This window comes from Nilaparvata lugens, chromosome 12, assembly GCF_014356525.2.
Source record: "Nilaparvata lugens isolate BPH chromosome 12, ASM1435652v1, whole genome shotgun sequence".
In the NCBI taxonomy this organism is placed as follows: domain Eukaryota; kingdom Metazoa; phylum Arthropoda; class Insecta; order Hemiptera; family Delphacidae; genus Nilaparvata; species Nilaparvata lugens.
Window position 1 is genome coordinate 11129235 of NC_052515.1, and position 25906 is coordinate 11155140.

The 25906-nt window shown below is 39.5% G+C and overlaps 2 pseudogenes; both read right to left on the reverse strand.

Moving 5' to 3' along the window:
* Window positions 1–90: 90 nt before the first annotated feature.
* Window positions 91–2669, reverse strand: LOC120353918 (annotated as a pseudogene).
* Window positions 2670–3231: 562 nt separating this feature from the next.
* LOC120353919 lies at window positions 3232–5361 on the reverse strand (annotated as a pseudogene).
* Window positions 5362–25906: the final 20545 nt, after the last annotated feature.

Genomic DNA, 25906 nt, shown 5'->3' on the forward strand with positions numbered 1-25906 from the left:
GAGGAGGAGAAGTAAGTGGTGTTGATGGAGATGGAGGAGGTGATGGAGGAAGAGGAGGAGGAGGAGGAGGAGTGGTGGTGTTGGAGGAGGGGGAGAAGGAGGAGGAGTAAATGGAAAAGGAGGAGGAGGAGGAGGAGAAGTTGGTGGTGGTGGAGGGAATGAAGGAGGTGTTGGAGGAGGAGATGGTGGTGTTGAAGGTAATAGAGGAGGTGTTGGAGGAGGAGAAGGAGGAGGAGGAGTTGGTGGCGTTGAGAGGAATGGAGAAAGTGTTGGAGGAGGTGGAGGAGGAGGAGGAGTTGCTGGGGTTGGAGGAAATGAAGGAGGTGTTGGAAGAGGAGGAGTTGGTGGTGTTGGAGGAAATGAAGGAAATGAAGGAGGTGTTGGAGGAGGAGATGGTGGTGTTGGAGGTAATAGAGGAGGTGTTGAAGGAGGAGAAGGAGGAGGAGGAGTTGGTGGTGTTGGAGGGAATGGAGGAGGTGTTGGAGGAGGTGAAGGGGGAGGAGGAGGAGGAGGAGGGGTTGGTGGTGTTGGAGGGAATGAAGGAGGTGTTGGAGGAGGAGAAGGTGGTGTTGGAGGTAATGGAGGAGGTGTTGGAGGAGGACAAGGAGGAGGAGGAGTTGGTGGTGTTGGAGGGAATGGAGGAGGTGTTGGAGGAGGTGAAGGAGGAGGAAGAGGAGGAGTTGGTGATGTTGGAGGTAATGGAGGAGGTGTTGGAGGAGGAGATGGTGGTGTTGGAGGTAATGGAGGAGGAGTTGGAGGAGGTGAAGGAGGAGGAGGAGGAGTTGGTGGTGTTGTAGGGAATGAAGGAGGTGTTAGAGGAGGTGAAGGAGGAGGAGGAGGAGTTATTGGTGTTGGAGGGAATGGAGGAGGTGTAGGAGGAGGGGATGATGGTGTTGGAGGTAATGGAGGAGTTGTTGGAGGAGGTGAAGGGGGAGGAGGAGGTGTTGGTGGTGTTGGAGGGAATGGAGGAGGTATTGGAGGAGGTGAAGGAGGAGGAGGAGTTGGTGGTGCTGGAGGGAATGAAGGAGGTGTTGGAGGAGGTGAAGGAGGAGGAGGAGGAGTTGGAGGTGTTGGAGGGAATGAAGAAGGTGTTGGAGGAAGTGAAGGAGGAGGAGGAGGAGTTAGGGGTGTTGGTGGTAATGAAGGAGGTGTTAGAGGAGGAGATGGTGGTGTTGGAGGTAATGGGGGAGGTTTTGGAGGAAGTGAAGGAGGAGGAGGTGAAAGAGGAGGAGGAGGAGTTGGTGGTGTTGGAGGGAATGAAGGAGGTGTTGGTGGAGGTGAAGGAGGAGGAGGAGGAGTTGGAGGTGTTGGAGGTAATGGAGGAGGTGTTAGAGGAGGAGATGGTGGTGTTGGAAGGAATGAAGGAGGTGTTGGAGGAGGTGAAGGAGGAGGAGGAGGAGTTGGTGATGTTGGAGGGAATAGAAGAGGTTTTGGAGGAGGAGATGGTGGTGTTGGAGGTAATGGAGGAGGTGTTGGAGGAGGTGAAGGAGGAGGACGAGGAGTTGGTGGTGTTGAAGGGAATGAAGGAGGTGTTGGAGGAGGGGATGGTGGTGTTGAAGGTAATGGAGGAGTTGTTGGAGGAGGTGAAGGAGGAGGAGGAGGAGTTGGTGGTGTTGGAGGGAATGAAGGAGGTGTTGGAGGTGGTGAAGGAGGAGGAGGAGGAGTTGGTGGTGTTGGAGGGAATGAAGGAGGTGTTGGAGGAGTGGAGGGAATGGAGGAGGTGTTGGAGGAGGTGAAGGAGGAGGAGGAGGAGTTGGTGGTGTTGGAGGGAATGAAGGAGGTGTTGGAGGAGGGGATGGTGGTGTTGGAGGTAATGGAGGAGTTGTTGGAGGAGGTGAAGAGGAGGAGGAGGAGTTGGTGGTGTTGGAGGGAATGAAGGAGGTGTTGGAGGAGGAGATGGTGGTGTTGGGGGTTATGGAGGGGTTATTGGTGGAGGTGAAGGAGGAGGAGGAGGAGTTGGTGGTGTTGGAGGGAATGAAGGAGGTGTTGGAGGGAGTGAAGGAGGAGGGGGAGGAGTTGGTGGTGTTGGAGGGAATGAAAGAGGTGTTGGAGGAGGTCAAGGAGGAGAAGGAAGAGGAGTTGGTGGTGTTGGAGGGAATGAAGGAGGTGTTGGTGGTGGTGAAGGAGGAGGAGGAGGAGTTGGAGGTGTTGGAGGTAATGAAGGAGGTGTTAGAGGAGGAGATTGTGGTGTTGGAGGTAATGGAGGAGGTTTTGGAGGAAGTGAAGGAGGAGGAGGAGGAGGAGGAGGACTTGGTGGTGTTGGAGGGAATGTAGGAGGTGTTGGAGGAGGTGGAGGAGGAGGAGGAGGAGGAGCTGGTGGTGTTGGAGGGGATAGAAGAGGTTTTGGAGAAGGAGATGGTGGTGTTGGAGGAAATGGTGGAGGTGTTGGAGGAGGTGAAGGAGGAGGACGAGGAGTTGGTGGTGTTGAAGGGAATGAAGGAGGTGTTGGAGGAGTTGAAGGAGGGGGAGAAGGAGTTGGTGGTGTTGGAAGTAATGAAGGAGGTGTTGGAGGAGGTGAAAGAGAAAGAGGAGGAGTTGGTGGTGTCAGAGGTAATGGAGGAGGTGTTGGAGGAGGAGAAGGTGATGTTGGAGGTAATGGAGGAGGTGTTGGAGGAGGAGAAGGAGGAGGAGGAGTTGGTGGTGTTGGAGGGAATGGAGGAGGAGTTGGAGGAGGTCAAGGAGGAGGAGGAGGAGGAGTTGGTGATGTTGGAGGTAATGAAGGAGGTGTTGGAGGAGGAGATGGTGGTGTTGGAGGTAATGGAGGAGGTGTTGGAGGAGGTGAAGGAGGAGGAGGAGGAGTTGGTGGTGTTGTAGGGAATGGAGGAGGTGTTAGAGGAAGTGAAGGAGGAGGAGGAGGAGGAGTTGGTGGTGTTGGAGGGAATGGAGGAGGTGTTGGAGGAGGTGAAGGAGGAGGAGGAGGAGGAGCTGGTGGTGTTGGAGGGAATGAAAGAGGTGTTGGAGGAGGAGATGGTGGTGTTGGAGGTAATGGTGGAGGTGTTGGAGGAGGTGAAGGAGGAGGAGGAGGAGTTGGTGGTGTTGGAGGGAATGAAGGAGGTGTTGGAGGAGGTGAAGAAGGAGGAGGAGGAGGAGGAGGAGTTGGTGGTGTTGGAGAGAATGGAAGAGGTGTTGGAGGAGGTCAAGGAGGAGGAGGAGGAGGAGTTGGTGGTGTTGGAGAAAATGGAGGAGGAGTTGGAGGAGGTGAAGGAGGAGGAGAGGAGGAGTTGGTGATGTTGGAGGTAATGAAGGAGGTGTTGGAGGAGGAGATGGTGGTGTTGGAGGTAATGGAGGAGGTTTTGGAGGAGGTGAAGGAGGAGGAGGAGGAGTTGGTGGTGTTGGAGGGAATGGAGGAGTTATTGGAGGAGGTGATGAAGGAGGAGGAGGAGGAGGAGTTGGTGGTGTTGGAGGGGATGGATTAGGTGTTGGAGGAGGTGAAGGAGGAGGAGGAGGAGTTGGTGGTTTTGGAGGGAATGAAGAAGGTGTTGGTGGAAGTGGAGGAGGAGGAGGAGTTGGTGGTGTTGGAGGGGATGAAAGAGGTGGTGGAGGAGGTCAAGGAGGAGGAGGAGGAGGAGGAGTTGGTGGTGTTGGAGGGAATGAAGGAGGTGTTGGAGGAGGTGAAGGAGGAGGAGGAGGAGTTGGTGGTGTTGGAGGGAATGGAGGAGGTGTTGGAGGAGGTGAAGGAGAAGGAGGAGGAGTTGGTGGTGTTGGAGGGAATGTAGGAGGTGTTGGAGGAGGAGATGGTGATGTTGGAGGGTATGAAGGAGGTGTTGGAGGAGGTGAAGGAGGAGGAGGAGTTGGTAGTGTTGGAGGGAATGAAGGAGGTGTTGGAGGAGGAGATGGTGGTGTTGGAGGGAATGAAGGAGGTGTTGGAGGGAATGAAGGAGGTGTTGGAGGAGGAGATGGTGGTGTTGGAGGTAATAGAGGAGGTGATGGTGGTGTAGGAGGTGATGGTGATGTTGCAGGAGGAGGAGGAGGAGGAGGAGTTGGTGGTGCTGGAGGTAGTGGAGGAGTTGTAGGAGGGGGAGAAAAAGTAGAAGGGGTTGGTGATGTTTTAGGAATTGAAAGAGGAGTAGGAGGAGGTGGTGGAGGGGAAGGTGGTGGGGAAGAAGGAGGTGGAGGAGGAGATGGTGGTGTTGGAGGGAATGAAGGAGGTGTTGGAGGAGGAGAAGGAGTGAGAGGAGGAGTTGGTGGTGTTGTAGGGGATGGAGGAGGTGTTAGAGGGGGAGAAAGAGTAGAAGGGGTTGGTGATGTTGTAGGAATTGAAAGAGGTGTAGGAGGAGGTGGTGAAGGGGATGGATATGGGGAAGGGGGAGGAGGTGGAAGGGCAGGTGGAGGAGGAGTTGGTGTTGTTGGAGGGAATGGAGGAGGTGTAGGTGGTGGAGGAGTAGGAGTTGGTGGAGTTGGAGGAGATTATGGTGGTGCTGGAGGAGGAGTAGGAGTTGGTGGTGTAGGAGGAGGAGGAGGAGTTGGTGGAGTTGGAGGAGATTATGGTGGTCCTGGAGGAGGAGGAGTAGGAGTTGGTGGTGTTGGAGGAGATGGTGGAGGTGTAGGAGGAGGAGGAGGAGATGGTGGAGTTGGAGGAGATGGTGGTGGTGTAGGAGGTGGAGGAGGAGGAGTTGGTGTAGTTGGAGGAGATGGTGGAGGTGTAGGAGGAGGAGGAGGAGGAGTTGGTGGAGTTGGAGGGGATTATGGTGGTGCTGGAGGAAGAGGAGTAGGAGTTGGTGGTGTTGGAGGAGATGGTGGAGGTGTAGGGCGAGGAGGAGGAGGAGTTGGTGGAGTTGGAGGAGATGTTGGAGGTGTAGGAGGCAGAGGAGGAGGAGTTGGTGGAGTTGGAGGAGATTATGGGGGTGCTGGAGGAGGAGGAGGAGGAGTTGGTGGTATTGGAGGCGATGGTGGAGGTGTAGGAGGAGGAGGAGGAGTTGGTGGAGTTGGAGGGGATGGTGGAGGTGTAGGAGGCGGAGGAGGAGGAATTAGTGGTGTTGGAGGAGATTATGGTGGTGCTGTAGGAGGAGGAGGAGGAGTTGGTGGTGTTGGACGTGATGGTGGGGGTGTAGGAGGAGGAGGTGGTGGAGGTGGAGGAGTAGTAAGAGGAGGAGGTGAAGGAGGAGGAGGAGGAGGAGGAGGTGGAGGAGGAGAAGGTGGTGGAGGTGTTGGTGGTGGCGGAGGAGGAGGAGGAAGTGGAAAAGTGGGAGGAGGTGGTGGAGGAGGAGGTGGATTAGGGTGAAGATGAGGAGGAGGTGGTTTTGATGTTATTGGTGGAGGTGTGGGAACAGGGTGTAGCTGCAATGAAGAAATGATAGTGGTGATGGTTGTGGTGTTGTTTATTAATGTTGTATCCCTACTTTTTTCCGGCCGGTAGTTGTTTCAATAAATTATACTATAATATGCGTAGTTTAAAAATCTTTGGATTTGTACAATAGTGAATAAGTAGCCTACTTGGAAAATGTTAAATATAAATCTAGATTTTAACAGAACTGAATTTGTTTTGAGTTACTATAGAATTCAACGAATAGTTGAATCGCCAATTGCAGAAAGGGAACATGTCCAACTTATTCAAAAAAAATTTTTTTTTCAAAAAATCAGCTATTTAATGTAAGATACATCGTTTACTGTAGGAAGGATACATGTCCAACTGAAAGCATTGTAATGACAACGTTTTGAATATAATCGTTTACTACAGGTTTAGATTCAGGTTTAAATAAGTTCTTTGTCTCTCCTGTAAAATTATGAAAACTGGACATGTTCCCTTTCTGCAATTAGTGATTCAGTTATACTATGGAATTGTTATTAAAAATCCAACCAATATACAAGAAAACTCATGCTGGGATCTCATTAATCCCTTGTTCAGAAGAGTTACCTTCTTATTATTTTTAAAATAGTATTATAATACCCTTTTTTGAAATTAATATAAATAAATAATAGATTAAAAATAAAAAAGTATAACATGAATAGATTAAAACATCATCTTCTCAGGAAGTATGGAACATGGAAACTAGTCATGGTTTTGATTTGAATTTCAATCTATCATTCCATATTAATTATAAAAAAGGGTACTAAAATACTTCCTAATTATTTGATTTTCAATTAGGATAACTATTTCCAAATTTTTCCCATTATCATCCAATATTAACCCAGCAATATAATATTATTACTGTTGATATTTTTATTGAGCCCTTCTTAGCAATCTCAATTTCTAAGGCCCAGTTGCTCAAAAGCTGGTTAAATTTCAACCGTCATTAATTTCATGAGAAGCAATCTTGAATTGCATTTGATCGAAATTGTTTGTGTCGGATCCTTATAGGGGAAGGACCTTAAGTTCCAAATTTCAAGTCATTCCATTAATTGGGAGATGAGATATCATGTACACAGACGCACATACACTCATACACACACACACACACACACACACACACACACACACACACACACACACACACACACACACACACACACACACACACACATCCAGACCAATACCCAAAAACCATTTTTTTCGAGGGAACCTTGAAACATATAGAAATTTACAAATTGGGGTACCTTAATTTTTTTCGGAAAGCAATACTTTCCTTACCTATGTAATGGCAATAGGGCAAGGAAAGTAAAAAGATAACTGATGGTGGTTTTCAATAGTGTATTGGAACTATCATTAGGCTTAAATAAATAATGTGGAACTTACGACAGCTCATTACATCCCTTTAATATTATGGAGAAATCCCACGAGAACATCGTCTCTAGTGTAGATCTAAATTTTTACAGATGTTCACTCTGAATATATGCAAAATTATATTAATGTTGTTCAGTAGTATTTATACTAATTCCAGCAAGTAGTATATTTTATTCCAATTCACAAATTTCCTTCTAATAAAACATACCAGTATTTATTTTATTAATCTTCTATTATTTTATTTTTTATCTTACTGATCTGTGTGTTTTTGTTTTTCTTAATGATTCTGATTGAAAATATTGTGAGTTTGAATGAATAGAATTTGAATTTGAATTAGTAGAGATCAAGTTCAAGCTCTTTATTATTATTGTTATACATGCTGAATTAGCATTTTGTTGTATTCTAAGGCTAGGTACACACCAGTTAGTCAAGAAAAGACAAGACATGATCAGACAGAAGTTTAGTCACAATACTTCACATAGCTGCTTATGAAGACATGTCTAATTGCAATGATTAATCGGTGTGTGGTGCTTCATAAGCAACTATGTGAAGTATTGTGACTAAATGAGTCTAATCATGTCTTGTCTTTACTAACTGGTGTGTGCCTAGCCTAAGAGCTGTCAATTGTTTATCACTTTCTATTGTATTTAGTTAACTTGTTTCAATTTTAGTATATAATTGTAGATTTGTGGTGGCATTATCAATGTATTGTAACCTATTATAATTTGGTGTTAATATAATCAAAATATTGTGATTCTTAATAGGCCAACTTGATAGTAGTATAATTGAAATATTTTAATCATATTTTTTCTTTATCATAATTATGTTATTGCACTTTTATGACTTGACATTTTTGTCAATAAAATTTAATGTTTGTAGCTCATATTGTTTTCTCATCATTTTATAGCTTTGTCATTATCCTGTTATTCGGTTCCTTTTTTAAATATTCTTGTGATTCTGGTAATCCTTATCTATAAACAGTATTCTAATGAGACAGCTACCAAATTAGCATAGGCTATGATGATTTATTTTCATGTTCAACTTTGATGACTATCCTGCAACTGGTTTTAGAAATTTGAAAATGAGAATAGCCTACATCATTTCAGTTGCACCATAGAGAAACAATAGCATAAGTAGATATCCCATGGTATAGGGCGTTTATGTCGCAACTTTTACTGTTATCTCAAGCTGATAGTCCGCATAGTTCTTTCCTGTAAAACTTTATTATGCTGGTAGTCTCTCATATTGTGCCGTTCATACACTCTTACCTGGTCAAAACAGTAAAAATCGACAATAATCAGATTGAGATAACAGTAAAAGTTGCTACATAAACATGGGATATCTACTTACGCTATTGTTCCTCTATGGTTGCACTATCTTCTCTTACCTTCTTTGGAAAGTGGTTTTAGGGAGTGGAAAAATAATAAGAACATTTTTAGAGTTGTATGTCCACTCTTCAATCTTATTCCCTATTATTATTATTAGTTGTTCCACTTCTCATTTTTCATTTTAATACCATTTCTATTACAAAATCATATTCAACTTTAGCTAGTAAAATGTATTTTACAACATTCCTTTCTCCTTATATTTATCACCAAATCACTGATAACCTTGGTTCAAGATCAAAACATGGTGGATTGACAAAGCTGGAAGATGAAAATATATAAATTTTATTTTTGCATTATTCAAACACTCTCGGCTACCTTTTACCATAGAGAAACAATAGCGTAAGTAGATATCCCATGGTATAGGACGTTTATGTCGCAACTTTTACTGTTATCTCAAGCCGATTACTGTCGATTATTATCGATTTTCACTGTTTTGTTGGGGTAAGAGTGTATGAACGGCACAGTATGAGAGACTATGAGTGTCACACAGCTTCATGAAAAAGAACTATGTGGACTATGGGCTTGAGATAACAGTAAAAGTTGCAACATAAACGTCCTATACCATGGGATATCTACTTACGCTATTGTTTCTCTATGATTTTACCTTCACCGTTCCACTGAGTTTGGATCCAAGGAATGAGAGTATTTCAAAATAGACGAATCTCTCACCTTATAGCCTGGTTTTCATTAGTAGAGTCAGTAGTAGAGTTCCCTGGGAAAGTACTAACTATCTTGAGAACTCTCCCAATGGAGAAGTTTATGTTAAAGTAGGTACTAGTAAATAAGAAAACAAAGATATTGTCAAATTTAACTAAAAATTTATTAAAAACTTTAAAACATACATGTTTCTGTATCCTCATTACTCAGTACCGCTGATGAGGCGTTGTTAAACGTGAAACCATGGTACTGTTTTAAAGTTTTTAATAAATTTTTAGTGAAATTTGACAATATATTTGTTTTCTTATTGGCTGAGCGAAGTGAGGTCTAAGATTCAAGTCGACGGTTTGGCATTTCTCTTAATGTTTATATGTCGCGCATTTATGACGAGACACGGTAATACATTTTCATGAAATTTGACAGGTACGTTCCTTTTTAAATCACGTGTCGACATATATCAAGGTTTTTGGAAATTTTGCATTTCAAGGATGAAATAAAAGGAAAAATGAGCCTCCTTCATACACCAATATTGGAGTAAAAATCAGACTATAGACTAAAATTATTCATCATAAATCAGCTGTCAAAAGATTATAAATTGCATGCCATGATGCATGCAATTCAATATTTCAATGTAACTTGGTAAAAAAGCTGTGTAGACTATTAATTGCATGCCTCATTGAATGCAATTTTTATGCACTATGAAATGACGCATGTGCAATAACGCATGCAATTAATAACTAAAATAACATAGTATTGTCTCTTGAACTTTCTCTGCTTTGAACTCGGGCTGTCCTGTTGCCAGTATGTCTTGAAAGGAGATAAGCTCTTGATGTTAGCATTTTTGATACACCAACCAACCCCAACAGTCATTAGCCGTTTTCACACCGATATCACGCCGACATGACACAGATAGGATTTACTCTGATGGACAGTATAAGAGGAAGCTGCGGTTTATAACTGCACGAGGTCTATTGTTCACAGAACTACTAGTTATGGAGAGATTTCATAACATCACCATCAATTCTACTAATTTTATTCAAGTACTAGTTTTTAGAATAGTAGAGTGGGATAGTACTCTAACACTTGCCTTCCCCCACCACCGCTTCTCACTCTACTCTACCACTACTATGCTAATGAAAACAGTCTCGAGCTGGTAGAGTAGAGTCGGGTAGAGTAAAGTAGAGCAGTTTCTAAGGTTAGTTCTGTTCACTAGACAACACACTTTACCCACTTTTCTCAATTGTAGTGAAAACAGTTATTTGACTAAGTAAGTAGAGTAGAGTTAGCTCGGTAGATTTAAGCCTGGTTTTCACTAGTAGAGTTAGTTAGTGGTCGAGTAACTGGCATACTAACTCTACCGAGCTAACTCTACTCTTATTACTTGGTCGAGTAACTGTTTTCACTACAATTGAGAATACTCTATGTAGTCTAAAGTGTGTTGTCTGATGAACAGAACTAACCTTGAAATGTTGATACAAAACATTTATTATCGCTGTTCAGCCACAAAGATCTTACAAAAAGCATTGATATATGCGGTATATATAATTTATATAGTAGCCTATATACCATACTATAAGTATACCATTATTTATATAATCAATTTTGATAGCCTACACCATGACTGTATCCTACTAGCTCGAGACTGTTTTCATTAGCATAGTAGTGGTAGAGTAGAGTGAGAAGCGGTGGTGGGGGAAGGCAAGTGGTAGAGTACTATCCCACTCTACTCTACTAAGAACTAGTACTCTACCATGACTCTACTCCCTTGGGTCCCTTAAAATTAATAGTCTGATGTGCTTATACAAAAATTTAAATCAATATCCTGATGTATTTCTGCAACAAATACAACTGTTAAAATCGATAGTCCGATGTATTTATGCAATGAAGACAACCGAGAAGAGTACTATCCCACGGTGATATCCCACTCTACTCTACTAAAATCTAGTACTCTATCATGACTCTACTTTCTTGGGTCCCTTAAAATTAATAGTCTGATGTACTTATACAAAAGTTTAAATCAATAGTCTGATGTATTTCTGCAACAAATATACAACTGTTAAAATCGATAGTCTGATATATTTATGCAAGGAAGACAACAGTAGAGTACTATCCCACGGTGCTATCCTACTCTACTAAAAACTAAAGTGTGAGATAAATTACTTTTAACACGGCTCTTTCTTGAAGAGGGAGAGGTCCGATGCTCTATCCTCCACCAATCACTCCCACTACCTAGCAGCAATCTCCTTCTTTTGTGTTTGAGTGAGAGAGCTTTGTAACGCGACGCAGCAACACTCCCCTCCATCTATTGCTGGCAATGATCCAAGTAGTGTACTGGTCAGCAGGTATATTGGTTTGTGTATGTCACAGAGATGTTTTCATCACAAGAACATGAAGCAAAATGACATGGCGCATCCAATTGTGCGCAGGATGTCCGTCTGTGTCCATGCTGCAAACTGTGGAGGGAGGAATGGGTTTCTCCTCTTCATGTTAAAAGTAATTTATCTTGCACTAGTACTCTACCATGAACGTTTTCATAGGGAGAGTTCACAAGATAGTAAGTATCGCCCAGGGAACTCTACCACTAACTCTACTAATGAAAACCAGGCTTTAGTATGCCAGTTACTCGACCACTAACTCTACTATACTGAGGTCCACGTTATAATGGTAGTGTTTGATCAGCAATGATATTGCTATCCTTGTCTATCATTCAACAAAGCGGATAGCGCTATCTCTTTCTCGCTTTGCTCTGTTGCCGGAACAGCTTTCAACAATGTAGAATTATTAATTAATTAACAAAATATTTCATTGTAATTATGAAAATTCATTACCGTATTAAATTGTTGAAAAATATTGTTTGTTGCTAAATAAATTATAATTTCTTATTTTAAACGAGAATGAACCGTTAATATTACATAAATAAACCTGTATCAGCTACCATCTATAGAAGGCATTGACAAGACAGAGGTTTGGCAACATTGTTCTCCTATCTTTCTCCACTGCCATTATAACGTGGACCTCAGTATAGTGAAAACCAGGCGTATCTGATAAAATCTACCTTCACCACTCCACTACGTGATCCCACTTGTGGGTTAAGTGGAAAAGGGGGCTTTCATTGCCTCAATTTCACCCACATCACTTGTGAAATTGTAAAGTGTAAATAAAGTGCATTTATCTATCTATGGGTAGCCGTCTAGTTGTCACCCCGACTACTTGACACCTACTGGACCAAAGGTGCCAACTAGTCATGACCGTAAACGACAACTTGACACCTTGCACCCTCGCGTCAGGGTGTCCCCCCGACTAGTTGTCACCTCCTTAGAAAGGAGACAAGTAGACGGAGATGGCTCACGTCTTCATGACACCTTGCACGCTGGCGTCAAGGTGTCACCCTGACTACTTGTCACCTACAGAGTTGGCACAACTTACACCCCCGCGGCATAGGGAGGAGGGATCAAACAACTTTTATTACTGGTTATGATGTAGAATTGAATTCTAAGCACTTTTGGTTCAGTAACATTTTCCCGTCAAACGCACGGTTCATGGTTCGGGAGATATTCGCCGTCTTTGCTATTTTTAAGACAAATTTTTTTGAGTTGGTTGAAAACAGAAGTAAATGAATAATACGCCGTTTTGATGACTGAACCAGATGTAGAACACAATTCTAAACACATTTTGTTCAGTTATATTTTCCCGTCAGACGCACCGTTTACGAGTAAATTGAGCCTAATGCTAGGACAGTCAAATTTTCATCCATCAATGATATGGCAGATGAAGCTATCAGTCTGGTTATCAACTGAGGTATTACATGAAGTCTGGTAATTAATATGGGGATAAATGATTATTTAAATACACTTGCTTCTATACAGTCTATTTCTATACTTATTCATGATTGCACGATGGTTGAAAAGGCTCACTCACAAAGACATGATGTTGAAAATATCTTATTATAGTAGAGGGGTTTAGATACTTTAAACACACTTTTTTGCTCGAAAACCCCCTCCCCCCTCTCCACCCTCGTCCATCCCGTCACCCTTCCCCCCACCCACAGGGTGGGGGGTGTTCTAAAAATAGATTTCCCCTTCCCCTTGCCCAGTGGTGATGAGGGGGATGAAAAGAGAGAAAGATATCTCTCTTTCTCTCTCTCTTTCTAAAAATAGATTTCCCCTTCCCCTTGTCCAGTGGCGATGAGGGGGATGAAAAGAGAGAAAGATATCTCTCTTTCTAAAAATAGATTTCCCCTTTCCCTTGTCCAGTGGTGATGAGGGGGGTGAAAAGAGAGAAAGATATCTCTCTCTCTCAAATAGATTTCCCCTTCCCCTTGCCCAGTATAGATGAGGGGGATGAAGAAAGTGAGGGAAAAAATAATTTCCCTTTGAGGAGGAAAAATTCCCTAATGCTATACTGACAGATTGAAGTGAATCCTTCTCTCTACATCTAATGCTATACTGACAGATTAAAGTGAATCCTTCTCTCTACATCTATGCTGACAGATTAAAGTGAATTGAGAAATTCCCTATCACTCTACATCTATACTGACAGATTAAAGTGAATCCTTCTCTCTACATCTGATGCTATACTGACATATTGAAGTGAATCCAGAGAGAGAGAGGTCAATGACTCTCTCTACATCTATTGCTTAATAATCTATTGCTATACTGACAGATTAAAGTGAATCTCTACAATAATCTAAGTTCTATAATGTCCATATTATGCTTGGTTTCCAACTGACAGTCAAGAGTTCAATCAAACTGTTTATGAATGTGTAAAAATTGAGCTCTTTTGCTGTACAAACATCCCAGTCGTTATTGTTTAAGTGTTTTCTCCGACAATATGTAAGTATAATTGGAATGAGCTAGCATATCTAAAAAATACTTACATATTCTCAGACCTATTTCACTCGGGGGAAATAATACTCAATGCCTATAGTTACCATGAAACTGTCTTAAGAAGATACAATTTCCGCTCACATTCAATTCCCATGAACGAGAATTAAAACTTCTGATGTTATCCTTATTCAAAACCACTGAATATTCTTTCGGCAACTCAATAGTGTGTTTAAAGTCGCCTTCACTATCAACATCGATAATTTTAAGGTGAATTTCGCCATTATCGACAAATATTACCTTTGTTACCACAAACCAATCATAAGGATAAAATTCAAAACCCCAATCAGCTAGTGGATTTGCTTCTACAGAGAACTCGTTGAAACTTCTCCAATCAAAATAGTTAGACAACATGTTGTCGGTTCAACTGTTTAGACTAAAGTGACGCGTGCGCCCGCCCCTGTGCGTGCCTGCTACACTCCCCTTGTTCAGACAAATGACACGTGCGCCAATGCTCTGCTCCCTGTGAGGTCCCCTTCTACAGATAAGAGCGAGTTCATAATAACTCCTGCATCGAAAAACTGTTACATTCAATCATAGACACATGAAAAAATGTCTAGACTGATTTATTGTGTTGAAGCAACATGTGTTAGCAAGAAAACCATTAAAGTTCACTATGCTTCAAATTTCTCTCTCACATAATATATGTCAAGTGTTATCCTTTCACAAGATTTTATGTTTTCAGAGTCCAAACCCTTTATACTGGGCCTTCATCTTGAAGCAGCATGTGTTAGCAAGAAAACCATTAAAGTTCACTGTGCTTCAAATTTCTCTCTCTCTCTCTCATAATATGTCAAGTGTTATCCTTTTACAAGATTTTATGTTTTCGGAGTCAATATGACCCCTTTTTACTGTGCTAAACCCATTTTGGCTGTAATAATTTCGGCTACCTGATTTTCTGTAAGGTTATGTTGCTTAGCTTCTATCCAGTTCATATTAAAGCTCACACGTGCGTATCCGGACACAATATCGTAAGCCACCCTGTGGATGAATAAATTAAGATAATCTATGAATGCAGCCGAACATGGCAGTCTCATAACAGAGCCCTCTTCCGAATTTTTAATTGCCTCAGCTATTTCATCACGAACACTTTTCACAGCGACTTCCATCTTGTTTTTCTTAATAAAATCTCCTATATAATTTTTATTTGCACACTTTTTTGCAATTTGATTAATCAGAATAGCAATAGCATCTTTTGTGATGAATTGTTCAATACCGTCCATAATATTAGCTTTTATTGCACTCGCCATTTCAGATAATCGTTTTCCAAACTCTTCCTTTGTTAATGAAGAACTAGTCAATTACTGCAAAGTAGATTCTAAATATTGCTTATCAATTGGCAATGGGTGTGTTTCATTTACTTTAGTAAAAATTTCTGTACTAAGCTGTTTTAATTTAGTATTGAGATAGTTTCTGTCCATCACCTCAAAATTCTTAATTTCATCTGATAGGGCTTTTAATTTCTCATCTAAATAACCTTTATCAACTTTATCGTTGTTAATACTGTTCAACTGGGATGAAAAGCTGTCTGTTAAAGTTTTCACTTCTCCTAGAGCAGATTCTAAAGTTAGAGTTCTCTGCAATAACTTTATCGATATTGGCGCTAAAATTTTGTAATGAACTTAGAATATGTTCTCTTTCAATTATGCTCACTCCGATATTCTTGGTATTTTCCGAAACGAGTTTGGTTATTTGTGAAACTAAATAAAATTTCACAGCTTCGCTGATTCCTTGTTGATTTATCGATTCGATTATTTTCTGTGTTATTGAATCAATATCGCACGTAAGATTAGCACCACCACCACCAGCACTAGGTGTATCAATCCGACCAAATCGATGCAGAGTCATCGTAACACTAAACAATTAGTTTTGCTTCTTTTAGCTCTTCAATTATAGAGGCAATCTCAACATCATGTCCAGTGTTGCCAGAAGCTTTTGAGGGATAGAGTAAATTTAATCTTTCCACTAATTTGTCAAAATTATCAAAGTATTGATAAATTCTATTATGAGAATTATTTTTTGCAGATTTCAATAAACCCCATCCCTTCTTTTTACTAATTTTTTTACTGGGAAATAACTTCTGAATCATTTGCGATTTAATTCCCTGATTTCGTTTAACATAGCCTCTTCGATCTAAATGTATGCCTGTAAGTGTTAAGATTTATTTATACTTATCCAGATCTCTCTGATTATAAAGATTTGAATCCGGTCTTGAACTGAATAATAACTTAAGTAGACCATGTGTTAAACGAAATCTTTCATTATAAATATCTATATAACCGTTATCGAATATTACTTGCTGATTTCCAATATAATACACGTCATCTTTAGAATTGTATGAAATTCCATAACTAATTGAATTATTCAATTTTTCCGCATGAAACGTTTTTAGATATTGTGACAGCACCTCATCGTTTTTAATAGAACCAAGTAAACTGTTTTCAAATTTAGTTGAGCTTAAAAGATTGCCTGTTGAACTCCCATAGCTTTTATCATAACGCGACTCCTCATCATCAATCTCCATGCTCTCTTCTTCCTCTTTTACCTCTTCCTTTTTTGGTTTTACACCATGATTAGAGTGAAAACTAGATTTGTTTTTCCCAGTTCAATTATGGGCTCTATCAACGGTGAGAGCATTTTCATATTGTATTCCTCCGATCGTTTTTCAAAATTAACTAAGCTTTTATGCTTGTCGCTGATTACTTTTCTCAATTTCTTAATCTTATCGATTAAACCAACATTCTTTCTATTCAGCTTTCTGCTACGTGTTTTAGACAACATGACTGCACAAAGAATTAATCTCTACTGAACGGTAAGAAACGTATCGAGCGAATCTTGGTACTTGCCACTATTAATTCCACACTCAGTCATAATAGTTACAAAATTATGAGGTTTACGATTCCAAACTTTATGACAAAGTTTAGTGAAATCTTTATAAGAAATATCTCCTCCAACATGATCTCTGTGAATTAATTTCAGACTCAATAAATCTATCTTGAAGATTATAATCATATTTGCATTGTCCCTAGTGAAATGTTTCTGTGTAGCTCCATAACTCTGAATTAAATATGCAGTGTCAATATTACGATGTCAGCCCATAGTAAAATATTCTCTTATTTGAGGTACATGATTAAGTTTTAAGTCATCAAATATAACTAAAGAATATTCTGATATTTTGTTTGGATGAGGTATAGATTCAGAATTGTTGTTTATATGAAATTCAATATCTTTCATTTTTGAAAAGACTTTTCTCAAAAACAAGTACTTATCTTGATACTCGCTCTTCGTATGCAAGTATATAAATTTAAATCTCAACCCATTCTTTGAAAAAATTAAATTAAATAGCAAATTGGTCTTGCCACAGCCTGAAGAGCCTATTATAAGGATCCTTGCATTATGAGGTAACAACTTACCATTTTTACACCATGTTAGCATTTCTTTCTGTCTTATAACATTGTCGAAATTCACAATCAGGATATTACTCATGTTAGTCACGTGTACAGCATGTGATCTGATAAGGAACTAATAATTTTTCGTAAGTTATCAAGGAGGAGGAGGCTGTGCGCTAGACACCACATGGCTGTGTATAGCTTATCACATCGGGATGCAAGCAACAGGTGCTCACTCTCCTCTTTCACAGCAGTGCACTGATAGAAGTTTCTCACTTCAATATATCGTTCCCTCTCTCTCCCGCACCCTCTTCACGAGAATGCATGTGTTCCCCCTTATCTAAGCCTTAGCAAATTATGAAAATGAAACTGAGAAGCATTTTTTGATAAAGACGTATTATATTTACACCAAATCTTTGTCATATTTACACTGAATGGAATGTATTACAATGTGATATGAATGGAATGTATTACAATGACATATTACAATAGATTATTTTTCATCTAATAGTTGACTTCTACTAATATAACTAGGCGTTGAAAATCCAATCCACTTAACAAGCAAACCTTTTTTGTCGCGCTTTAATATTTTTTCAATCAGATATACTTGTCTCTCCGATTCGTTGAATTCTGTTTTTTTAATTTCTTCTCCGTAAAACCTACCACTAATTACTTCTCCGTTTAGATCTCGCAAGCTATACATTACAGGTTGAGAAGGAAATATAGAATGAATTACAAAATACTCTGCGCTCCAATTTATGTTATAAGATTTATCGAAAAGAACCCTTTTCTTTGAGATTCGTACAACATCTCCTAGCTTAAATTTTGGTTTTGAATTTTTCAATTTATATCGTCTATTGAATGCAGAATTCAAAGACATTAAAACACGATTACGATCTTTTTTCCTCACATCTTTAGGTTTCATTCTAATTGAAGTATGCATTGTTGCATTATAATCGCGAACCAAACTGTCTAGCTGTGATATCCAGTTTTTGGTTCCACGTTCAGTTAAATATCTATGAATTTTTGCTTTAATTGTTCTATTAAACCTTTCAACTATGGAAGCTTTCTTATCACTAAAAACATGATAATGTTTAATACTGTATCTATCTAATAACGCTTTAACTTTTGAATTTAAGAATTCTGTTCCCTGATCTGATTGAAACAACTTAACTCCCTTATTTTTAGAAATGATTGGCTCGAGTGCATCAAATACAGATTGACTTGACTTGTCTTTTAATGGTACACAATATGCGAATTTTGAAAAACAATTAATAACAGCTAAGATATACCTATAACCTTTATTAAAACGTGATAAACTGCTCATCTCAATGAGATCGGCTTGAAGCAAGTCTTTTTCACTTTTCAACTCATATTTGCGAGTGGGATAGTTAACGCGTGGTACACTATGAAGTTCTAATGCTATCTTAGATCTAATAATATTCATATTTACAACACGAAATCAAAATTAGTGGTGATGGATGCTTGTCGTAGGACATACTGAGCAATCAGTTCAGAGCGTTGTTGGCACTCTATAATGTCCAAAAGGTAAAGTGTCTACACCGTTCTCAGCAATATATCTCTTATCGTCATAAGGACTCAAACAGATTTTTGCACATTCAATCTGATACATGGTGTGATTATAGGACCTCATCATATTAAATTTTTCAATGTGTTCACAATGTTCAATCAGTGATTTCTTATATAAATTGAAATCAAGTTTTCTACATTTCACTCCAGTCTGTACACCCTTTGCTACACATTTATTTACAGGTTCTTCATTCTCGTTACATACTAAATAAGAGTAAAGTTTTGATTGAAGCCCTACAAATTTATGGACAGGCCTCAAGGCTGTCTCATCCTTGAACTTTCCTACAACTTTATTTCTCTCCATGGAAAAGCATGGGTGGTAAGGAGGGTAATTACTAGTGTCAAAAAGGTTCAAATTTTCTTTAATCAACTGATACACGTCTTTGACTTTTACGTTTAAAAGAAAACTATCTGTATCGGTCATACAGAGTTCTATGCGATCCCACGGTATAATTTTTTGTAATTTGCAATAGAAAAAATCGTACATATGGAATTTACTCAACTCCAGTATGGAAAATCCGGAATAGACAAGCTTGTTCATTTTTAGTTCCAACTTGTGAGAGAAAACCGCGATCATGTTTGGACTAATTATTTGCCAGCGTTTGCATAACGGATTTGAAATGTACTTATCTAACCATTTTTCATCTGTGATAATTTTAACATTGATATGCTTGCGACTTGATTGTATCGTCTTGCCAAAGATCAGATTGCAACAGGCCTTAAAGAAGGATATTTCAAATTTATTTTTCGCATTCTGCCTATTCCGGATATTGAAGTCGATGTAGCTTTTCAGCTAGGGAGATTGGGAAAAGCTAATGACGCGATGTACTTTTGATAATTGCAAGCCGAGCTGAAGGTAGAGCTTTAAATTGAGGTAATGGACAATGTACTTTTCACGGTCAAAAAGTGTGTTCATGAGCTTTTTGGTTCCAGTTTGACCATTCTCATTTGTTTGATAGTTTGACAGCAATTCGTGTGGTGGTGTTTGGTGGAGAGGTGTGAGTGGGAGCTGGCATGCTTATCATGCAACTCTTTCGGATACTTGAGATCACATTCTATTATATATCCGGTTTCTGAATTGCTGTCCAAATTTGCGAAATCAAGCTTGGAAATTTCTTCCTCTGAGAGGAATTTGAAATTTCCAACAGGTAAGCTTTGGCTCATAGCTTCCGAGTATAAACTGTTTGCATCGATATAAAGGAGATAATTACTTGGTTTTAAAGGGTCATATGTCTTGGGTAGATGTTTGTTATTCGCCTCACAATAACATTTCCCGATAAATGACACCCCACCCCTCATCCCTGCCTCAAACATGAGATGCATGTCAGGATGAGTAATCAATTCTAGTTCGACTTTAGTGTGTTTCAACATACAATTCCAAGTAAAGTGCGTGAGGGAAACAAAATGAGTGACATCAAGGCCGTATGAGCTAAAAAGTGTAGACCTCATGGATTCAAAAACTTCTGCTAATAGCATCACGTCCAAACATAAATAGAAATCGTGATATTCACTGAGCGATTTCAGCTTGAATGTCGAGAACACTCTTTGCGCATGCTCATATTCTTCGCGAGACAGAGGTGTATCAGTTAAATCATTATGAAAACATTCGATGGGAGGAAGCGATGTTTCCGCGAATTTTTTGGGACAACTCATGTATGAGTAAGGATATATTCCTTTTTTCAACAAGAGTTGTCTGTGTTCGCGTGGGGGCTCATGAAATACTGAAAATAAACGTTCAAACTTCTTTTCCATGTCTGTACTTTCCACTAAATTATGCACCAATACTTCCAAGGATTCGCTCATAAACTTGTAGGAATCTAAAAATTTAATTTTGCCTACTGAAAGTGTCAAAAATCTCTCTGACGTATTTGCGATGCAGGAAATTTCTTTTTTGCATTTACCGAGTGCTTTCAGAATGAAATGTGAATCAAACCCGGAGAAATTGTGAAAATAACACGAAATGTACTCCGGAGTACGAGCCGATAAATTACAAGAAACGTGTGCTGCACATAGGTAATTTCCGGTTTCATGCGCTTGGTGATGACATTTAATATCGCTGTCTAAAAACGGTCCAGCACAAAGCCCGCAGTTTACCGAATTTTGAAATTCACACTCTTGACTTTCAGATAAATGTTGCATCAGAATTTCTCGTTTCATATCCTCATACAAAATGTCGCCGAGATCTGTAATTTCCTGAAGAAATTTCTCCATGATTTTTTCATCTAAACTACTCGATCTATGGAGTACAGGTCCGTAAGTGATTTCCCCGTTCACATCGATAACAACAAAACAATAGCCGCAGGGAATATGTCACACTGTTTTCTTTGTATAGCTATGGCTGATTTCATCCCAATTGGATTCATCATCATCACCATTATTATCGATATTTACAACATAAGTTTCTAAATCCGCGTAAATGGTATACTTTTTCTTCAACGTCGCGCCTAGTTTCTTGAATTTAATTGTCTCTCCACGTTTAGGATATGAAACAAGCTGTGATTGAAACTTGGAACAAAGCTGTTCATGTTTCATCAAATTTGCTTTACCATCACAATTTTCAGATTTGTTCAATATAAATCTATGGAAACAGAAATTGCAAATGTGTACTTGACCCTTGTGTTTTGAAAGGTGAGAGAAAAGACGTGATAATCCATTTTTCCCGTTCGCGGTATTAATTAAACAGAAATGAGTTTTTCCTGCATCAGCTTTTAGCATTAAAAGATTAATTTGGTGCTTACGAGTGCGGAAAATGCTTGTGCGGTAGGGGAAAAACTTTTTGTTGTCATACGCAATGATGTGAATTGCAATATCCGGATTTAGTTTTTCAAATTTCTTAATATCGCATGTCGTCACCGGGAAATTTACACCTCGCATATTAAGTGTGTGAGCAAACTTGCTCAAATACTTTACAGTCAAGTGCGAGTTCGTTGGTTTCTGATGGAAATACACGAGGACTGACCATAAAAAGCATTTTTTGTCAGACAGATTTTTGACATTTATAACGCAAAGTCTGTTTTTAAGAAATTGCAGTGTTTGAATGAAACTGGATGTGAAGATTGGATTAAATTTAATCATGTTCACATCCAGTGACTCAATTTTCTTCAAAACCCAACCGCTGCCATGTCGAACAAAGTTGTCAAAAGATGACAGGATTTTTCTCACGGCCAACATGAAATGTTCGTTAAAATCTTCATAATTCTCAAGCACGTTTAGCGCTATGTTGGAGTAACTATGAAGATTTATTAGAGATGAGACAGTCTCGCTAACCTCGTCATCCATCACCACTAATTTATACAACAAAACATTCAACACAATGAACCACTTCACGTTTGCATCATGGCGTGCAGCATGCTCCCTAATTATATCGAAAATGCGCCGTTTCGATCTCTCGAGCACGTTTTCGATATTGATTTCCTCGGGATCGTCGATGGTTATGTGATGACGGACCGCTGCAGAATTGACGCCATGTACTCTTCTTTCCCTCGGCATGATGTTAGATTCTGAAAAACAAAAGAATAACTATCAGGATGACATAGAATTAGAGTGATAGAGTACAACTGTATGTTTTTAAATCAGTTGTGAATTGGCATTGGTGGAAGAAGGCTGTGTGAAAATGATATCTCAAGATCACATAATGTTGCATGAAAGATTAAGATTATTATCTTTTGATAAAAGATGGACGAAATCTTCTCCACATTTGTCTGCGGAAAACATGGCGAAAGAGGGATTTATATTCACATGTGTGCCAGACATTGTGCGCTGTGTATTTTGTTCAATTTGTTTGGGAAAATGGGAAGAAAGTGACATACCAGCAATAGAACATGCAAGGTACAGTCCGAACTGCGCATTGAGAAGGAAAGATAATATAACAATTGAAGAGGAGAATTTCGATAATAATATTCTATGACAATATGAAGAAAGATATTCAACTTTTAATTGTGTAGAAGATTCATCCGTTCAAGGAGAGTATTTTGAAAAGCATCATATACATTGTGACTATTATAAATCATTATCCGATAAAGCAGAGTATTTTGCGAGAAATGGTTATTTCTTACATAAAAATCCATACTATCTGCAATGTGTCTATTGCAAATATATTATCGAAAATCCATTTGAAAAAGTAATGCATTTACCGTTTTGTTTATATGAAGAGTGTGAGAAAGAAGGGCGAGGAGAGGATTATCCAGATATACCACATCGTAAAGATGAGCTAAAATTGCATGCATGCAGTATGCTGTAGAAGGTTTTTTATCCTTCGAGGACAAAAATTGTCCTCAGAGGACAAAAATCCTCCCCTCCGAGGACAAAAACTGTCCTCCGATGACAAAAATCCTCCCCTCCGAGGACAAAAATTGTCCTCCGAGGACAAATATTGTCCTCCGAGGACAAATATTGTCCTCCGAGCACAATTTTCCTCTCCTCCACAGAGGATAAAATCAAAGTAAAAATGTACTTACATGTACTGGTTGATGCTGCATGAATGACAGGTATCTCCTCGACTGCACAGGTGTAGATACCAAGTATGCTTCCTTTCAGATTGCTTGTTAACCTCTCAGGTGTGTTGCCTCAATGAGAGCTCAACTGGTTATGAGGTCAGAACCCGTGTTGAGAGGTGAGAAAATGCTGTGAAAACAATGAAATATTTAATAATGATAATATTAGAAATCAATAAGCATCACGAGAGGCGAGAATGCTATTCAAAATATAGATTGTTTGAGTGAGCCCTATGTTGAGAGGTGAGAAAATGCTGTGAAAACAATGAAATATTTATTAACTGATAATATTAGAAATCAATAAGCATCACGAGAGGTGAGAATGCTATTCAAAATATAGATTGTTTAAGTGAGCCCTATGTTGAGACATGGAGGAGATTTTTTTTTTCAGCTTCTAGCAGGTGTGGATGTCACTCAGCAGACACCCTCCCATGCTGAGTTCTAGACGAGATTTTTTTCGTCTTCTAACACATGTACAAGGATGCTATTCGAAAATATAGGATGTTTGAGTGAATGTGGCAGTTTTTTATGATAGGAGAGAGAATACTTACAAATCTGAATGATGTCGATAATGATGTGGGAGCACGTGTTGTAGGGGAGAAATTTGAATTTTTTTCGCCTTGTAGCATGCTTTGCTCTCACTCGCACAAGCCTGGAACAGAGAGAGAAACGTATGGTATATAAACAGAAGTGATGAGAGGAAAATTGTCATTTACATCAGAGCCAGATTCGAGTATACTTCGTGATGAGTTCTCCACCATCTTCATACATCCTACGAGATAGCCCACCAGCACACCAGCGCATCGTCAACTACTGGCAGCGGAAAGCTGCCATCGCTGCTGAGTTGTCTGCTGCTGCAGCCGTCCCCTCACCACTTAATGTAGAACCACCATCACCGGGCGGCGAGATCGTGCTGGGGGGACAGCCCTCTTCAACGCCTGGCTCCAGCTGCTACCTGGGCACCGCAGCGAGCGGTGCTAACCACCCTCTCAAACAGCATCAAGCAGAAGCAGGGGAAGAGGAAGTTGAGGTTTGAGGAGGAGGCTGAAGTTAGCGGGGATGAGGACGAGTCAATCTACTCTCAAACAAAGGTTAGTTTCAACAAATATTATTAACTTGTATGTGTACAGATTTTTTTTTCCATGATTGATTGTTAAAAAAAAAAATTGTGCACATACAAGCCTTTGATTATTATTATTTGATACCAAGGAAATATTATTTGAAGTGATTAGAAAGTTCATGCATCAATTATTTGTTACAATATTATTTGAAGTGATTAGAACGATCATGCATCAATTATTTGTTACCAATATTATTTGAACTAATTAGAAATTGAATTATAAGATATTATTGATTAAAGTAATTGATCATGCATAAATTATTTGTTACCAATATTATTAGAACTGGTTAGAAATTGAATTATGAGATATTATTATTGTTTAAAGTAATCGCTCATGCATCAATTATTCGTTACAATATTATTTGAAGTGATTAGAACGTTCATGCATCAATTATTTGTTACAATATTATTTGGAGTGATTAGAAATTGAATTATGAGATATTATTATTATTGTTTGAAGTAATCGTTCATGCATCAATTATTTGTTAGCAATATTATTTGAAGTGATTAGAAATTGAATTATGAGATATTATTGTTTAAAGTAATCGATCATGCAACAATTATTTGTTACCAATATTATTTGAACCAATTAGAACGTTCATGCATCAATTTGTTACAATATTATTTGAAGTGATTAGAAATTGAATTATGAGATATTATTGTTTAAAGTACTCGATCATGCATAAATTATTTGATAGCAAGGAAATATTATTTCAATAACTGATATTACTCACTTCATGCAGAGAATGCCAATCCAATGATGTCAAGTTGAGATTATGACAATAATCTGATGTAGAGATCAATAATCTATTGATCAAGTTCTCTAGTATGATTTGCCGAATCTGATTTGATGATAATCTGAAACAAATAAGACACTAATCAAATATTTTTCAACAGAAACGTGCTGGAATGGACGACAACTCATTGCTTGTCCCACTGATGAAGGAGGTGCGGCGAGGGGAGGAGGATGAGATGGAGTTTGTGACAATCGTTAATACACCAATGGCTAAACTGTGGACTCCTCTCCGCGAGCTGGCGGAAGATGTGCCACACAGCATCATCTCGGCTCGAGAGGAGACAAACCACCATGGCAGACACATAATATTAAAAATAAACTTTTCTTCCATAATTTCCCCTGCTCAAGTTGTAAAATTTAATAGTAATTGTAAGAATTTAGGAATAGTATTGAAGCATGTCACCGCTACATGGACTGACGTTAAGATTGTTAAAATTTAACAATCTTATTCTCATACCATGTTGTGGTGACAAGCTTTACAAGTAGTAGTAGTAGTATATTATAATGTAGTGATTAATAATAATAATAAATTGTGTACATATTTGATAAAAAATTGTTTTCAATTCTTACCTGTTGTTGTTGTTGATAAGTTCACAATGAATAGTAGAAACACAGAAGAAATGGTTCACCTGCTTACACTCTGTTGTGAATGATATTTAAATAAGGTGAGCGCCCCTTTTATAGTTTGTTGTGAGCATGCTCAGTAGTCTCTACTGCTACACAGACACACACACACACCACACACACACACACACACACACACACACACACACACACACACACACACACAGCCGTACAGCCAAGCGCTCGCTTCGGTGACTCGCTCCCTCCCACATCAGTTTTGGCACGTGTTCCTGCAGATGTGGGTCGGCGCGATGGCGGCCTCATTTCCCCCTTTTCAAATTGCCTTCACCTTTTCAGATTATTTG